The sequence below is a fragment of the Ranitomeya imitator genome, chromosome 4, assembly GCF_032444005.1.
Source record: "Ranitomeya imitator isolate aRanImi1 chromosome 4, aRanImi1.pri, whole genome shotgun sequence".
NCBI classification, from domain to species: Eukaryota; Metazoa; Chordata; class Amphibia; order Anura; family Dendrobatidae; genus Ranitomeya; species Ranitomeya imitator.
Window position 1 is genome coordinate 482386237 of NC_091285.1, and position 17363 is coordinate 482403599.

The window sequence follows — 17363 nt, forward strand, 5'->3', positions numbered from 1 at the left end:
TTTATTAAACACACAAAAAATGAAAAACAATACATATACATATGTTAAAAAAGCTACATACTTTTTTCCGGGTAATACCCCATGGGAACGCCAGAAGCAGACACTATGTAATCCTTAGACCAATAAAGTACATATCCAAAGATCCAAAACAAGCCCCCTCATGGAACACATGAAGCTGTATATACGGTGCTATCTGCATCCACTTAATGTTAAATGTGTCCACGGGAATACGGCCCTCTTATACACCACTCCATAATTAACATACTCCCACCTCCTAAAGATCCCACCATATAGATAGCGACAAGCTAATGAAAACAATATGGGAAAGGTGGATAGCATGAATATCAGTATTACCTCCAGCAGGTCCAGGATACAGTGTGTCCACCCAGGCTTATTCCCAGCGCCCCAACGCGCGTTTCGCCCTTGCTTCTTCCGGGGGCGTGCCTATACCCAGGTAAGGTGACGTTTAAATAGTAGCTAAGCACCTATCACAGATCGCCAGTACTGAAGAGTTTCTTTCGCCGGTTCCATAAATGACCTTACCGGCGCATGCGGAGATTCACCCCGCTCCGGATGTAATATCACTTGGACGCGTCCGCCCGGTGGACCGCAAGCCGGAACGCAAGCCGGTCTCACCAATGGCGCCGTCACCAAGTGTACGGCCAGGGGGACCCACGCATGCGCACTATCATCAGGAAGGACGGCACCACTTAGAAAGAATATCACCACAAGTATTTAAAGCCGGCTTACCACCGTTATTCAGAACACACCACTGCAGAAGGACCGAAATAGAGGATCTATGTGACCAATCCAAGGATATAATGGTGAAATAAATGTATTAAACATATCTACACGGTATTTATTTACTGGATGTCCCAATAAATGCCTTACTTAGTAAATCTATCCATATAGTGTATATAATATCTGCCATACCAACCGTGCATATACTACCTACAGGGAACATATATCTATATAATGGGAACCTCTGCATAAACTACATTGGGGAATAAAGTGCATGATGGAAACATAGACTAAACCAAAGTAAAAAGATTAAAATGCATCTCACATAGTTTTATGCAGTATATGCATTCTCATAAAACTATGTGAGATGCATTTTAATCTTTTTACTTTGGTTTAGTCTATGTTTCCATCATGCACTTTATTCCCCAATGTAGTTTATGCAGAGGTTCCCATTATATAGATATATGTTCCCTGTAGGTAGTATATGCACGGTTGGTATGGCAGATATTATATACACTATATGGATAGATTTACTAAGTAAGGCATTTATTGGGACATCCAGTAAATAAATACCGTGTAGATATGTTTAATACATTTATTTCACCATTATATCCTTGGATTGGTCACATAGATCCTCTATTTCGGTCCTTCTGCAGTGGTGTGTTCTGAATAACGGTGGTAAGCCGGCTTTAAATACTTGTGATGATATTCTTTCTAAGTGGTGCCGTCCTTCCTGATGATAGTGCGCATGCGTGGGTCCCCCTGGCCGCACACTTGGTGACGGCGCCATTGGTGAGACCGGCTTGCGTTCCGGCTTGCGGTCCACCGGGCGGACGCGTCCAAGTGATATTACATCCGGAGCGGGGTGAATCTGCGCATGCGCCGGTAAGGTCATTTATGGAACCGGCGAAAGAAACTCTTCAGTACTGGCGATCTGTGATAGGTGCTTAGCTACTATTTAAACGTCACCTTACCTGGGTATAGGCACGCCCCCGGAAGAAGCAAGGGCGAAACGAGCGTTGGGGCGCTGGGAATAAGCCTGGGTGGACACACTGTATCCTGGACCTGCTGGAGGTAATACTGATATTTATGCTATCCACCTTTCCCATATTGTTTTCATTAGCTTGTCGCTATCTATATGGTGGGATCTTTAGGAGGTGGGAGTATGTTAATTATGGAGTGGTGTATAAGAGGGCCGTATTCCCGTGGACACATTTAACATTAAGTGGATGCAGATAGCACCGTATATACAGCTTCATGTGTTCCATGAGGGGGCTTGTTTTGGATCTTTGGATATGTATTTTATTGGTCTAAGGATTACATAGTGTGTCTGCTTCTGGCGTTCCCATGGGGTATTACCCGGAAAAAAGTATGTAGCTTTTTTAACATATGTATATGTATTGTTTTTCATTTTTTGTGTGTTTAATAAAATTTATTAAAATTTTTATTTATGGTCGGCTTCTTTGGGGTGACGGTTTATTTACCGCCATCTTGTGGTTGTTTTTTTTTATATCTTAGGCAAGAAATCAAAAATATATTCTGTTCAGTATACATTTATGATTGTAGATAATAGATTTATGACACTGTACAATACTATATGTGGAAGGCATACATCAAAAATATCCCTATAGAATGAACATACACTGTACAGAGCCTTACAAAGAATCTTCATCCAAGATAGTAATCAACATAAAAACAACACTTAAAAGGGTATCTATCACCAGGTTTTTGATACCTAATCTGAGAGCAGCCTAATATAGGGGAAGAGCCTCTGATTCCGGCTATGTGGATAAAATCACAGGTTTATCAGCAAGAGATTACCATTAGAGGTATAGTAAATCTGCTGCCATGTAGTCATCCATATTCATGAAATCTGTATAACCCCGCCCCATCACTGATTGTCAGCTTTCTGCCTATGCACAGTGTTCACACAAAGCTATCAATCAGTGATGTGGGCAGGGTTATGCAGCCTTCAGAAAACTGCTAGATCTGCAGTAGATAAGACAGTGATTGAATCAAAACTGCAACAAGGAGCCCGATGACACCAGGCTGGAATCAGGTTCTCTGCCCCTACATCATGCTGGTCTCAGATAGAGTAGCAACAACCTTGTGACAGATTCCCTTTAAAAGCCTTGGGGGATCACTTTATTATGGTGAACTATAAAGTCCTGACCCTCCCAAAAGTTATTAAAATCAGAGGCTTGCTTTCAAAAGTCCCATGTGGCCATTCAGATCTATGAAATCTATTTTCAGTCACACAAGCTTCTGCAAAAAAACAAACAGTAATGTGTATATACCCTAACAGTATACCCTAACCAGCCTAACAGTATCTGCACACCCAGAGTAACAACTAAGCTATAAAACCGTCCTACAGGTCTGAAAAGAAAAAAAAAAATCCATATGTGTTACATGTGGATTTTGCTGTCAAATTTAGCTGTAGATTTCTTCGTTTTCCGCAAGATATTTGGTGGATTTTTTTTTATTTGAAAATCAGCCGCGCACCTACAATCTGCAGTGGATTTTTTACAATATAAGTGAATGTGGTTTGTTAATGGTGCAGCGCCCCAGAGATCTGGTCGTTGCAGTATGACACTCTGCCACTAAGGGGAGTGATGGTACGTCTGATGGCACTGAAGGAATTCTACTGACCAGGTATCACCAGAACACATTACACTTCACACTCCGGCCACTAGGGGGAGAAAAAGGCTTTATTTATTGGGCCACTCCTCACACTGGTAAAATTAGGGGTTGGATAGGAAGTTAGTCAGAAGCTGACTGGGTTGGATTCAGGCAACATCCTGTGGCAGGGGGTGTTGCAGGGAGAAGACACAGGGGGGTCCCTGTCAGGCGTGGGAACCTGCCTAGCGAACAGAGCAGAACGTAATGGAACCGCGCCTGCACACCCCGCGGCGGTATCCTAAGAGAAACGAGATCAAGCACAAAGGAGAACCAGTAGGAGTCGTGCCGTGAGACCGAGGCAACATCCTACTGAGGCGCGTAGCCGGTGGCCGGAACACCGCGGGAGTAACTGACTCTAGGCCTTACTTTGAACTCAGCAGGACAGTTAATTATAGGTTGGCTGTCTACCTTAAATTTCCTACGAAGACATAGGGGGGCAACGCGTGGAGAGGGGTGTCTCTAGGGTCCTGGAAGAGCTCCGAGCCTTCCCGTCATACGGGTGCGTCCTAGCCATAACATACTGGGGGATGAGAAACTAGTAACATCTGGAACAAGCGAGAGAGAATTAGAAAGAACGAACGAACGAGAACAGCAGTTGTGAGGACTATTCCGAATGCTCAGCAGGGTAGCACTACAACACACAGGTGCTACTGGTAGGCACTGATTTTCACCTGCAAAGGGAACTCTGGAAGTGCCCATCGGACCGGCCAGTCTCAGATAGCCCTGTTAAGCGTGCTCTGGATTGAGGATCCTGAAGTCTTCAGTAAAGAGGTAAAGAGACTGCAATCTTGTGTCCTCGTTATTGACTGCACCTCACACCATCACCATCCACCTTACTGGGAAGCTCTGGGGACATACTTCACCTGTGGGAAGGTATACCATCCAGCTGCCATTCCATCACCCCAGTGGACCCCACAGCAGCGTCGGTCACCCTGACCGAACACCACAGCTGGCGTCACGAATCCCCGATAGACTGTACCACCTTTATTGGACGCCCCTTAGCAGGGTCGCGGACCGGGTCTAGCCACCGTGACAGCCTCAGAACTGAACCAGAGAGGCCCGGTACCGAGAACTCGTGGCCCTGTGTCTGGGGGTGCTCCAATGGCAACTCTGCCACATGTACATAATGTGTTATTAATGTCACAACCCAACAGGGGTCAGGCCAGTGGATGACACAACACACACACAACGGGATGAAAAAATTGAGAGGAAGGCCCTAACAATAAGGATCGAGGGATGGGGCAACTGTGCCTATCCCTAACAACCTGTGCCTATCCCTAAGCTCCCCTAATGCCCTATGCGGGTCCTTCCCCCTGCCGCCATCACATGCCTAGTCCCTAGCTGTTACCTCACTATACCCTGGCTAGTGCAATAGCTGGCAAGGATGCTAGACTCACCATTGCAGATGGTATCAACACAGGGGGTAGTGACAAGCACGAGACAGACAAGGAAAGGAACAATAAAAACTTAGCTCAAGCTTCTGCTGCAAGCTTCACACAGCTTAGTATACGGAATCAGGACCTCAAGCAGCTGAAACACTGCTGGGACCAGAGAGCTCCCAACTCCTAGGCTTGTCTTCAGAGACAAACTCTATTACCAACAGTCAACTGATGCGTCATGTGACTATTTAAAGAATGGTGGGAGTGGTCACCATCCACATCAGCTGACCAGCAACACAGCAGTTGCCAACAAGGAAACTGACATTAACCCTTGCTGGCGCAAAAGTAAAAACCACGTTTAAATTAAAGCAGAACCAGAGCTGTCACGACTCCAAAAATGACTCGTGACAATTCAACCTTGAAGGAAAGCTTTCAGGGGAAACTGATGTCAAATAGAGATGAGTGAATCAATTAGATGCAAATCTATTTTGTGATGAATTTCGTGAAATTTGAAAATCTTGGGTACCTTGAACAATTTGCAATTTGCTCAACTTGCCAATCTCCAGAAAGAAAATAATTGATTCAATTGAATAATAATTGTGGTTGAAAATTTTTGGAAAACATTAATTATACTTGTGTATAAAATGTATGGTAAAAAAAAAAGTTGCCTTTCGTCCATACCTTCCATCCCTTCATGCCAAAAATTGAAGCTGTCATTAAGAAACACTGGCCATTGCTAGCTAGAGCATACCCTAACATTGACAGCTTCTCCCGTCCCGTCCAGCTCTCATGTGTAACAGGCGGGCGCCCAATGTCAAAAACCGGTTGGTCCGGGCTGACATTGGAAGCCCACGTCCCACTACTAATCAAAGCGTACTCTCAACACGCCGCCACGGAACGTTTCCCTGCCTTAACTGTGCCTCCTGTTCAAATATTATCAAGTCTGACAGTGTCACTCACCCCAGAACGGGGAAATCCTACCCCATACAGGGCTACTACACATGTGATTCTAACTTCGTGATTTATGTAATAAAATGTCCCTGTGGCCTCCTCTACATGGGGGAAACGACACAACATGTCAAGGACTGGATAGCGAGCCACAAATCAACCATCTGCTGTGGGAAAACGTGGCTACCCATCCCGGAGCACTTTATCAAATCCAGACACATGGTAGCACAATTAAAATATCAGATAATTGAACAGGTATCCAGACCCAGGAGGGGCGGGGATCACATTAAACAACTTACACTAAGGGAAACATTCTGGATCCATAAACTGGAGACGTTAATCCCCAAAGGTCTTAATACAGAAATAGATTGGCTATTGTAATACTCCACTAATCTTTTGTTTTCCTTCCTTTAATTACCCCTTTCATTTCCAACGCACATTCCTTAGCTTCATAATATACCTATTTCCTTCTAACATATGTTCCTCCCACATACGTGTTCGCCTCTACCAACCTCCCGATAGTCCGGATCCTATTGTCCTTATTTATTTTCCTTTTTATATATGTCCACGTGTTTATGATCCTTTTCTTTCGAACATCCCCATCTCCACAACATTGGTACCGTACATCCATATATATATTGGTACCGTACATCCATATATATATATATATATATATATAGGTACCGTACATCCATATATATATTTAGATTTACACAGTATCCTACTCCTTCCAGACACCCCCATGTCCACAGCACTAGTACCGCATGCCTTCAGTGGTCCTCCCACTCTTCCAACACAACCAACCTCTTACGTTCCTATGCCCATACATATGCAGCACCGCATAACCTTATTGCCCCTCCCCTTTACATGTGACCGCTCTTTGCACACACCCATCTTCTGGCATACCTACAGTTAGGGCCAGAAATATTTGGACAGTGACACAATTTTCGCGAGTTGGGCTCTGCATGCCACCACTTTGGATTTGAAATGAAACCTCTACAACAGAATTCAAGTGCAGATTGTAACGTTTAATTTGAAGGGTTGAACAAAAATATCTGATAGAAAATGTAGGAATTGTACACATTTCTTTACAAACACTCCACATTTTAGGAGGTCAAAAGTAATTGGACAAATAAACATAACCCAAACAAAATATTTTTATTTTCAATATTTTGTTGCAAATCCTTTGGAGGCAATCACTGCCTTAAGTCTGGAACCCATGGACATCACCAAACGCTGGGTTTCCTCCTTCTTAATGCTTTGCCAGGCCTTTACAGCCGCAGCCTTCAGGTCTTGCTTGTTTGTGGGTCTTTCCGTCTTAAGTTTGGATTTGAGCAAGTGAAATGCATGCTCAATTGGGTTTAGATCTGGAGATTGACTTGGCCATTGCAGAATGTTCCACTTTTTGGCACTCATGAACTCCTGGGTAGCTTTGGATGTATGCTTGGGGTCATTGTCCATCTGTACTATGAAGTGCCGTCCAATCAACTTTGCAGCATTTGGCTGAATCTGGGCTGAAAGTATATCCTGGTACACTTCAGAATTCATCCGGCTACTCTTGTCTGCTCTTATGTCATCAATAAACACAAGTGACCCAGTGCCATTGAAAGCCATGCATGCCCATGCCATCACGTTGCCTCCACCATGTTTTACAGAGGATGTGGTGTGCCTTGGATCATGTGCCGTTCCCTTTCTTCTCCAAACTTTTTTCTTCCCATCATTCTGGTACAGGTTGATCTTTGTCTCATCTGTCCATAGAATACTTTTCCAGAACTGAGCTGGCTTCTTGAGGTGTTTTTCTGCAAATTTAACTCTGGCCTGTCTATTTTTGTTATTGATGAATGGTTTGCATCTAGATTTGAACCCTTTGTATTTACTGTCATGGAGTCTTCTCTTTACTGTTGACTTAGAGACAGATACACCTACTTCACTGAGAGTGTTCTGGACTTCAGTTGATGGTGTGAACGGGTCTTCTTCACCAAATTAAGTATGCGGCGATCATCCACCACTGTTGTCATCCGTGGACGCCCAGGCCTTTTTGAGTTCCCAAGCTCACCAGTCAATTCCTTTTTTCTCAGAATGTACCCAACTGTTGATTTTGCTACTCCAAGCATGTCTGCTATCTCTCTGATGGATTTTTTCTTTTTTTTCAGCCTCAGGATGTTCTGCTTCACCTCAATTGAGAGTTCCTTTGACCGCATGTTGTCTGCTCACAGCAACAGCTTCCAAATGCAAAACCACACACCTGGAATCCACCCCTGACCTTTTAACTACTTCATTGATTACAGGTTAACGAGGGAGATGCCTTCAGAGTTAATTGCAGCCCTTAGAGTCCATTGTCCAATTACTTTTGGTCCCTTGAAAAAGAGGATGCTATGCATTACAGAGCTATGATTCCTAAACCCTTTCTCCGATTTGGATGTGGAAACTATCATATTGCAGCTGGGAGTGTGCACTTTCAGCCCATATTATATATATAATTGTATTTCTGAACATGTTTTTGTAAACAGCTAAAATAACAAAACTTGTGTCACTGTCCAAATATTTCTGGCCCTAACTGTATGCTCATACATGAGCGCTACTACCAGCGCTCACCGTGCATGCGCAGTGTGCTCCAACACAGCGACGCGACGTCATTTCCGGTCCAGCGGCCGCACTTCCAGTCTGGCGATACCATGGGCGGCATAAAAACCCGCCACCTGTCTCCATCCAAACACACCACTCTGAGCAGGGCACGGGAGCGCCGCTCTTTTCATGAAGTCCAGGACATTTCAGGTATCCTTTTTGCCTCTTTACACTGCGCCACCACTGCTTCCCCACCTTTACCTGATACTATCTTACCCACAGGTCCAGCACGCCTGGTGCAGCTATATCATTGGGTGTTACTAGATCCGCCATCCCCGTCATCCTAGTGCATCATACCCAACTTGGCACGGATGTGCCATTATTCCAGGACACCACAGGTACCCCATTTTTTGCGCTGAGCTATTCTCACTATATACGGCCATTATTGCTACCCATATACACCTTCCCTACCTCACACTATACGGTCTTACCTACAGGTCCAGCTCATTTAGTCCAGCAATACTATTGGGGGCAAGTAGATCCGTCACCCCCCTTTACCCTAGTGCACCTTATCAGACTGTACACGGATGTGCCGCTACTCCAGGACACCACAGATATCCCACCCTTCTGTGCCCGCTGTGCCACCACTGTCTTTATTCCAGCTCCACAACCACACATGTTATTCCTTTGCAGGCCCAGCAACTGTGATACAACTCTACCTCAGGCAGCTTATAAATTCGCCATCTACCCCTAACATAGCACACTACATCCTACTGGGCACTGGAACGTCACCTCTATAGGTTTTCTAGGATACCACAGGTACCTCAGCCGTCCTCCTATACTGCACCACCACTGCTTCCCTTATCCCTTCATAATATGCAGTCATTTACCTACAGGCCCATCACAGATGTGACGGCCATTTCTCCTGGTTTTCTACTACATAGTAGGATTTCTATGTCCTATCAACAACTTTTACCAAGGTATACAACTAATACCATCCACTAGGGAACCTTTCTTTCCCCCCCCCCCCCCCCCCACCTCCGTCCTTCTTTCCTTCCTTGCCATTTAGATACGCACTTCTGGAAACCAAGGTAATCGGCCTACACTACATCTGTCGCTTCCTACATTTCCCTTCCTTTCCTATAACCCTTTTTCAGGGGTATCCTACAAGTGAACATGCATTTTCTTTGAAAGTAATTTGTGACTGCCTCTCACTTTATATTGTACATATGTTATTCATTATCTTTGAATTTGTTTTTATTTGTACATAGACCTTGGTGATTGTATACTTAATTCTTTTGACCCTCCTTCACTGTATATTTGCTTCTTTTTGTTATATTGTTGCCATACTACGACTAGCTATTTATACTGTTTCTTTATCTCCTCAGTAACCCCATGAATAAGACCCTAGTGGGTCGAAACGTTGGGTTTGGTTTCGATTCACACGTACTGCTCGTATTATCCTGTGGCAACCTTTTGTGTTATGACAATAAAATTGTTGAACACTTTTGCATCACATCAAGTCTGAGTGTGCGGTATTTTTGGTATATGATGTTATGGGCCACTTGGTCTGTCTTACCAGCACCTCTATTGTTTTGACCTGAATGCATACCATTATTCTCCTCCAGCAGGGTATCAACGTCACCAGCCATCATATTAGTAGGAGCACATAATGAAATATATGGCACAACACTCTTCTGTTTTTTTGACATTTCGCAACTACTTCTAAGAGTAAACTTATTGAATGAAATGTTCAGTCAGCTATTGTATTTGGATGGCACCGGGTCGGAGTAGATGGGGACACAATTCAAACCCGGTTTTGTCAATTGGATTATTAGGGGCACAGCCTCCATTATTTCTAGCAGAAAGACGTGCCCAGTCTGTACTTTCATGTTCAGAACGTGAACACTCTCTCGACTTGTCTTTGAGCTCTGAAGTACAGTGCCTGATAGACATATGGCGTAGCTACTCTGTACAAGGACAGTACATATCTTTCATGCCTACTGGGAACATTTTTTCAGCAGCAGATATGTATGACCACAACCAGGACAGGTGGTAAAGACTAGAGATGAGCAAAGTTTTCAAAATTCGGTTCCGGTTACTACACTGTGTTCCAAATTATTATGCAAATTGGATTTAAGTGTCATAAAGATTTAATTGTTTTGTTTTTCAAATAAACTCAAGGATGGTATTGTGTCTCAGGGCTCAATGGATCACTGAAATCAATCTTAAACACATGTGATAATTAGTTTTCCAGGTGATTCTAATTTAAGGAAAACTACTTAAAGGGACACTGTCACCTGAATTTGGAGGGAACAATCTTCAGCCATGGAGGCGGGGTTTTGGGGTTTTTGATTCACCCGTAGTACACGCCTGCACAAGGTAATCTTGCCTTGCGCAGGCGTGTACTATGGAGGACAGAGAATGAACTTCAATCCAATATTGCAGCCAGCATGCAGCTAGCGGGTAAGGAAAGGGTGAATCAAAAACCCGAAAACCCCGCCTCCATGGCTGAAGATTGTTCCCTCCAAATTCAGGTGACAGTGTCCATTTAAAAATTATGTTCCACATTATTAAGCAGGCCACAGGTTTCAAGTAATATAGGAACTAAAAAGGATCTCTCAGCTGCTGAAAAGCATTAAATAGTGCAATGCCTTGGACAAGGTATGAAAACATTAGATATTCCAAGAAAACTTAAGAGTGGTCATCATATTGTGAAGAGATTTGTGACTGAAACAGAGCACAGACAGAGTTCATGCAGATAAAGGCATAATGAGGAAGGTTTCTGTAACGGGGTCTACCAAGCTGGGGTACCTCTTTCAGTACCACCCCGTGTTTCAGGAGGTCCACTCTGCTTTTGCTGGATTCTGAATGAAGGACGCTGGCTGGAATTCCTTGATTACGTGAGAGCATATAAAAGCTGACTGCTACTCCACGTATTTCCAGTCTAAAAGAACACACTTTATTCACCGCACACAGAATATATAACACAGATACACAGGGCAGGCCAATAGAAAAAGCAGGCCAGACATTTATTACAATAGCCTCAGGGGGCCGGAGCCTGCTGATATTTACTGTGGGAATTACAAAGGTGGGGGAGGACAGAAGGGGGATATCGTGTCCTCTCTGCCCAGGGGCGCAGCCTGTGGACTGATGCATTTCACATGGAACCTAGTATGCAGAATATATACTGCATAACATATTCTTGGTGCTGGGGGCTCTGTAACACGGCTCCCCTTTTCAGCGACGCGATCGGCATACACAGTCTGATCCTTAACGGATCAGTTTGAGGATGACCGAAGTTTATGGGGTTGGTACAAGTTCCGTTTGTAGACTTAGCCCATCGGCATTACCGTTTTGTTTGCCGGGTCTGTAGTGGATGGTGAAGTCCAGAGGTTGTAGGGCTAAACTCCACCGCAGTAATCTGGCGTTGTCTCCGGAGACCCGATTAAGCCAGACTAGGGGATTATGGTCCGTTAGGAGGGAAAACTGTCATCCATACAAATATGGTTGTAACTTTTTGAGTGCCCATACTATTGCCAGGCACTCCTTCTCGATGGCCGCATAGCTCACTTCATGGGGCAGTAGTTTCCGACTCAGGTAAGCTACCGGGTGTTCTTGGCCGTCCGGCCCGACTTGGCTTAGTACTGCCCCCAATCCAAACATAGAAGCGTCTGTGTGAACAGGAAACATTTAGTTGGATCGGGTGCGGCCAATACAGGGGTATTGGTGAGGGCGTCCTTTAGCTGTCGGAAGGCTTCCTCACACTCTGGGGTCCAGGTTACCTGGCGGGGTTGGTTCTTACGGGTCAGATCAGTGAGGGGCTTGGCCACGCTGCTGTAATTGGGAACGAATTTCCTGTAATACCCCGCTGTCCCTAGAAACGCCATGACCTGGGATTTAGTGCGTGGGGTGGGCCATTTGGCTATGGCCTCAATCTTGGCTGGTTCTGGTCTCTGTTTCCCACTTCCCACCCAATGCCCTAAATACTGAACCTCTGCTTTGCCCACGTGACACTTGTTTGGGTTCAGGGTGATTCCAGCCTTGTGTATTCTGTCTAATACTGTCTCTAGGTGATTTAGATGCTCTTCCCATGTCGCGCTGTAGATGGCGATGTCATCCAGGTAGGCACACGCATAGTCCTGGAGACCATCCAGAAGCCGGTCAGCCAGCCTCTGGAAGGTCGCCGGGGCAGTCTTCATCCCGAATGGCATAACTCGAAACTGGAATAAGCCGAACGGGGTGACAAATGCCGACTTGGGAATAGCATCAGGACTAAGGGGAATCTGCCAGTAGCCTTTGCATAGATAGATGGTGGTCAAATACTTTGCCCCTGCCAGCCAGTCTAACAAGTCATCCACACGCGGCATGGGATACGCATCCGTCACTGTTTTCTCATTGAGCTTACGATAGTCTACACAAAACCGTGTAGTTCCATCCTTCTTGGGCACTAACACTACGGGGGATGCCCAGGGACTATCTGACTCTTCAATGACCCCTAAACGCAACATCTCTTGTATCTCTTGTCGCATCCCTTCTCGTACAGACTCAGCGACGCGGAAGAGGGGTTGTCACAGGGGGGTCTGATCCTGGGTCTCAACCTTGTGTTGTGCCAGGTGACTGTACCTGGGTTTCCCTGAAAACATCCTCTGTCGCTGCCTCAACAACTCCTCCGCCTGCTGTCTCTCCCGGGGACCTAAGTCTTCACCCCAGTGTACCTGGTCCCATGTTTTAGACTGAGTCCTCTCCCCTAAGACATCAGGCAAGGGAAGTCCGGCTAAATCCTCTGCTTCAGGTGCACAGATGGCCACTACCTCTTCAGGGCGCTCCCGATAGGGCTTCAGCATATTCACGTGGAACATGCGGATAACCCTGGGGTCGTCACAATCGGCGACATTATAGGTGGTGTCGGCTATTTTCCCCACTACCTGGTAGGGCCCCTGCCATGCAGCTTGGAACTTGTTCTGCCTAGTGGGCTCTAACACCAGGACCTTCTGCCCTATTTCCAAGGTGTGCTCTCTGGCCCTCCGATCGTACCATACGCGTTGGCGCCGCTGGGCCACCTGCATGTTCCCACGTACAGCCTGGGTTAGCTCCTGTAGGCGGTCCCGGAATTCCAGCACATAGGGTACAATAGGTACCCCTTCTATGATGCCCTCCCCTTCCCAGTGTTCTAGCACTAAGTCTAGGGGTCCCCTTACCCGTCTCCCGTATACCAGTTCGAATGGGGAGAACCCCGTGGATTCTTGGGGCACCTCTCGATAGGCAAACAGTAGGTGAGGCAAGAATTTCTCCCAGTCCCTGTAGGTCCTGGTAAAAGTCCCAATGAGTTGTTTTAACATCCCGTTAAAGCATTCACACACCCCATTGATTTGCGGGTGGTACGGGGCGCTTCTAATGGACTTTACGCCGCACAGCTTCCACAGTTGGTTGGTCACCTCTGCTGTAAACTGGGTACCCTGGTCCGAGATAATTTCCCAGGGAAATCCTACCCGTGAGAAAACCTGGAGAAGGGCGGCCGCCACCGTCTCTGCCAGTATGTTAGGTAACGCAACCGCCTCTGGATACCGTGTGGCATAATCTACCACTGTAAATATATACCTTTTCCCTGACGGACTGGGTTTGGCTAACGGCCCTATCAGATCGACCGCTACTCGGCTAAATGGTTCCTCCACAATGGGGAGGAGGCGTAATTTGGCCTTGCATCGATCTCCCCTCTTGCCAATGCGCTGGCAACTGTCACAGGTCTGGCAGTATTGACGAACATCATAGGTTACCCCCGGCCAAAAGAAGTTTTGTGTCAGACGATGCCTGGTACGACTGACGCCGAAGTGCCCGGCCAAGGGTATGTCATGAGAGATTCGCAGTAACTCCTGCCTATATTTCTTGGGAACTACCCGCTGTTGTTTTATAGTGGGGCTTGTCCCTGTGTGGTGCTGCTCTGTGATCCGGTAGAGGAGTCCCTGCTTCCATATAAACTGTTCCCCTTCCAGTACCCCTCTCCTGTCCTGTGCCTTCCAACGATATCCCTCCAATGAAGGATACTCAAGTAACTCCCTCTTAAATTCATCTGGGGTGGCCCAAGAAATGTGTCTGGCTATGGGAATACGTGTAGGGCTGGGATGTCTTACCTGGGCCTCCTCTGAGTGTGATTCCGCCTCCGCAGCTCGAGCTTGTCTCCGGGTGGTCACAGGATATGTCTCAGCCAGAGGGGCAACCGAGAAGGCAGACAACATGGGCCCCAAGTCATTTCCCAGAAAAACGTCTGCAGGCAAATCCTCCATCAAGCTGACCTCAACAAGGCCATCCCCAACTCCCCAGTTCAGGTGAATCCTGGCAGTGGGTAGTCGATGTATGGCTCCCCCTGCTACACGGACTGCCACTGTTCGGTCCGTCTTCTCTTGGTCCCAGACGAGATGAGGCTTCACAAGGGTCAAAGTTGCTCCGGAATCTCTTAGTCCCTGCATGCGTTTCCCATTAACCCACACGAGCTGTCGATGCTGTTGTTGATTATCTGCCCGGGCTGCCTGCACGGAGCCTACATCATGCAGCACTTCCTCCATGTCTTCCACCCCTTGGTTAGTTGTAGCCCCCAATGCCAGGTCAGCTTCGCCTTGGTAGCAGGGTACAGCGGCCCGGCGGAAGGTAGCTGTTCCCGCCTTTGGCCACTGGGTATGCTGAGTCCGGTTGGGACATTGTCTTTGCAGGTGGCCCAGCTGATGGCAGGTGTGGCATCGCGCCCCAGGGGAACTGTGGTAGGCCGGGTTTCTAGCTGGTCCCCCTACAATCTTCGGTGGTTTGGGGCTTTCCAGGTCCATGTGCGGACCCCTATTGACCATCTTTGATCCGGACAACTGAGGCCTCCTGGCGTCATGATGTTCATCGGCCAGACGAGCGGCTTCCTCAAGAGTCAATGGCCGCCTGTCCCGAAGCCATTTCTGTGTCTCGGGGTTTAGTCCATTAAAGAATCGTTCTAACAAGAAGAGCTGGAGGACGTCCTCCTTAGTGGTTGCTTGGCTCCCTTGTACCCAATGTAGCAGTGACCGCCGTAATTTACATGCCCATTCAGCGTGGGTATCGGAACCTTTGGCGGTATGCCTCTGGTGTCAGCGCATACCGGGCCAAGATCACTTCTTTGATCCGCTCATAGTCCATACAGTCCTCATCAGATACCGTGCGATAGGCGTCCGCTGCCCGGCCTGTCAGCTTGCTGGCCAGAATCTGAACCCGTTCCTCCGGCTTCACTTGATGAAGGGCACACTGCCGCTCAAAGTCCTGCAGAAAGCCATCAATGTCTTCCTCTGCCTCCCCCAACTGTCGGAAGGCATTATACTGGATCTTTTTGTGGCTTACTGTTGAAGGTACCTGGGTGGAGGCCAGAGGTCCCCTTGCTCGCTGACTCTCCTCTCTCCGCTCTGCCATCTCCATCTTGGCCAGCTCCACTTTGGTCCGCTCTGCCATCTCCATCTTGGTTAGCTCTATCCTGGTCCGCTCGGCCATCTCTTAATTCAGATCAGTACGCACATCAGCCATCACCTCTCGTATGATCTCTACTGCAGGGTTTGGGCCATAGAATGCCAGTCTGTTCTTTACCTCCCTCTGGAATTCAGTCTCCTCCACGTTCACATTGGGGAGCGCTGCACTGTCTTGTTCCATGATAGCTGCTATCAAATCCGCATTTGTTTTGTTGCTGGCGATTAACCCTCGGGCTTCCACCAGATCTTTTAATGTAGTCCTCTTTAACTTCTGGTAGTTGTCTTCCATTCATTCCTTTCCTCCTGTAGAAGGGGTATCCCGCTGTCTGCCACCAGTGTAACGAGGTCTACCAAGCTGGGGTACCTCTTTCAGTACCACCCCGTGTTTCAGGAGGTCCACTCTGCTTTTGCTGGATTCTGAATGAAGGACGCTGGCTGGAATTCCTTGATTACGTGAGAGAATATAAAAGCTGACTGCTACTCCACGTATTTCCAGTCTAAAAGAACACACTTTATTCACCGCACACAGAATATATAACACAGATACACAGGGCAGGCCAATAGAAAAAGCAGGCCAGACATACATTACAATAGCCGCAGGGGGCCGGAGCCTGCTGATATTTACTGTGGGAATTACAAAGGTGGGGGAGGACAGAAGGGGGATATCGTGTCCTCTCTGCCCAGGGGCGCAGCCTGTGGACTGATGCATTTCACATGGAACCTATTATACATAATATATACTGCATAACATATTCTTGGTGCTGGGGGTTCTGTAACAGTTTCTGCCAGACAAATTCATGGGATTAAGAGAGCAGCTGCAAAAATACCATTACAAAGCAGCAAACAGTTATTTGAAGCTGCTGGTGCCTCTGGAGTCCCTTGAATCTCGAGGTGTAGGATCCTTCAAAGGCTTGCTGTGGTGCATAAACCTAATATTCAGCCACCCTTAAACAGTGTTCACAAGCATAAATGGTTAAAGTGGGCCCAGACATAGATGAATACTAATTTCCAAACAGTCTTGTTTACTGATGAGTGTCAAGCAACCTTGGATGGTCCAGATGGATGGAGTAGTGGATGGTTGGTGGATTGCCACCATGTCCCAACAAGGCTGCGACATCAGCAAGGAGATGGAGGAGTCACATTTTAGGCCAGAAACACAGGGAAACAGCTGGTAGGACGCTTTAAGGTTCCTGAAGGTGTGAAAATGACCTCTGCAAAGTATTTAGAGTTTCTGACTGACAACTTTCTTCCATGGTCTAAAAAGCAGAAACGTGCCTTCAGGAGCAAAATCATCTTCATGCCTGACAATGCACCATCTCATGCTGCAAAGAATACCTCTGAGTCATTGGCTGCTATGGGCATAAAAGGAGATAAACTCATGGTGTGGCCACCATCTTCACCTGACCTCAACCGTACAGAGAACCTTTGGAGTATCATCAAGCAAAAGATCTATGAGGGTGGGAGGCGGTTCACATCAAAACAGCGGCTCTGGGAGGCTATTCTGACTTCATGCAAAGAAATACAAGCAGAAACTCTCCAAAAAATCACAAGTTCAATGGATGCAAGAATTGTGAAG

General features: G+C 46.7%; 1 protein-coding gene across 1 annotated transcript in view; it reads left to right on the forward strand.

Annotated features, from left to right (window-relative positions):
* The first annotated feature begins 1772 nt into the window (after positions 1–1772).
* Positions 1773–17363, forward strand: part of MNS1 (meiosis specific nuclear structural 1) — an 85081-nt gene continuing 69490 nt past the window's right edge. Inside the window, exon 1 of the mRNA XM_069765943.1 lies at positions 1773–1815. The gene's annotated coding sequence lies outside the window, so the exon portion shown is untranslated. The remainder of the gene's footprint in view (positions 1816–17363) is intronic.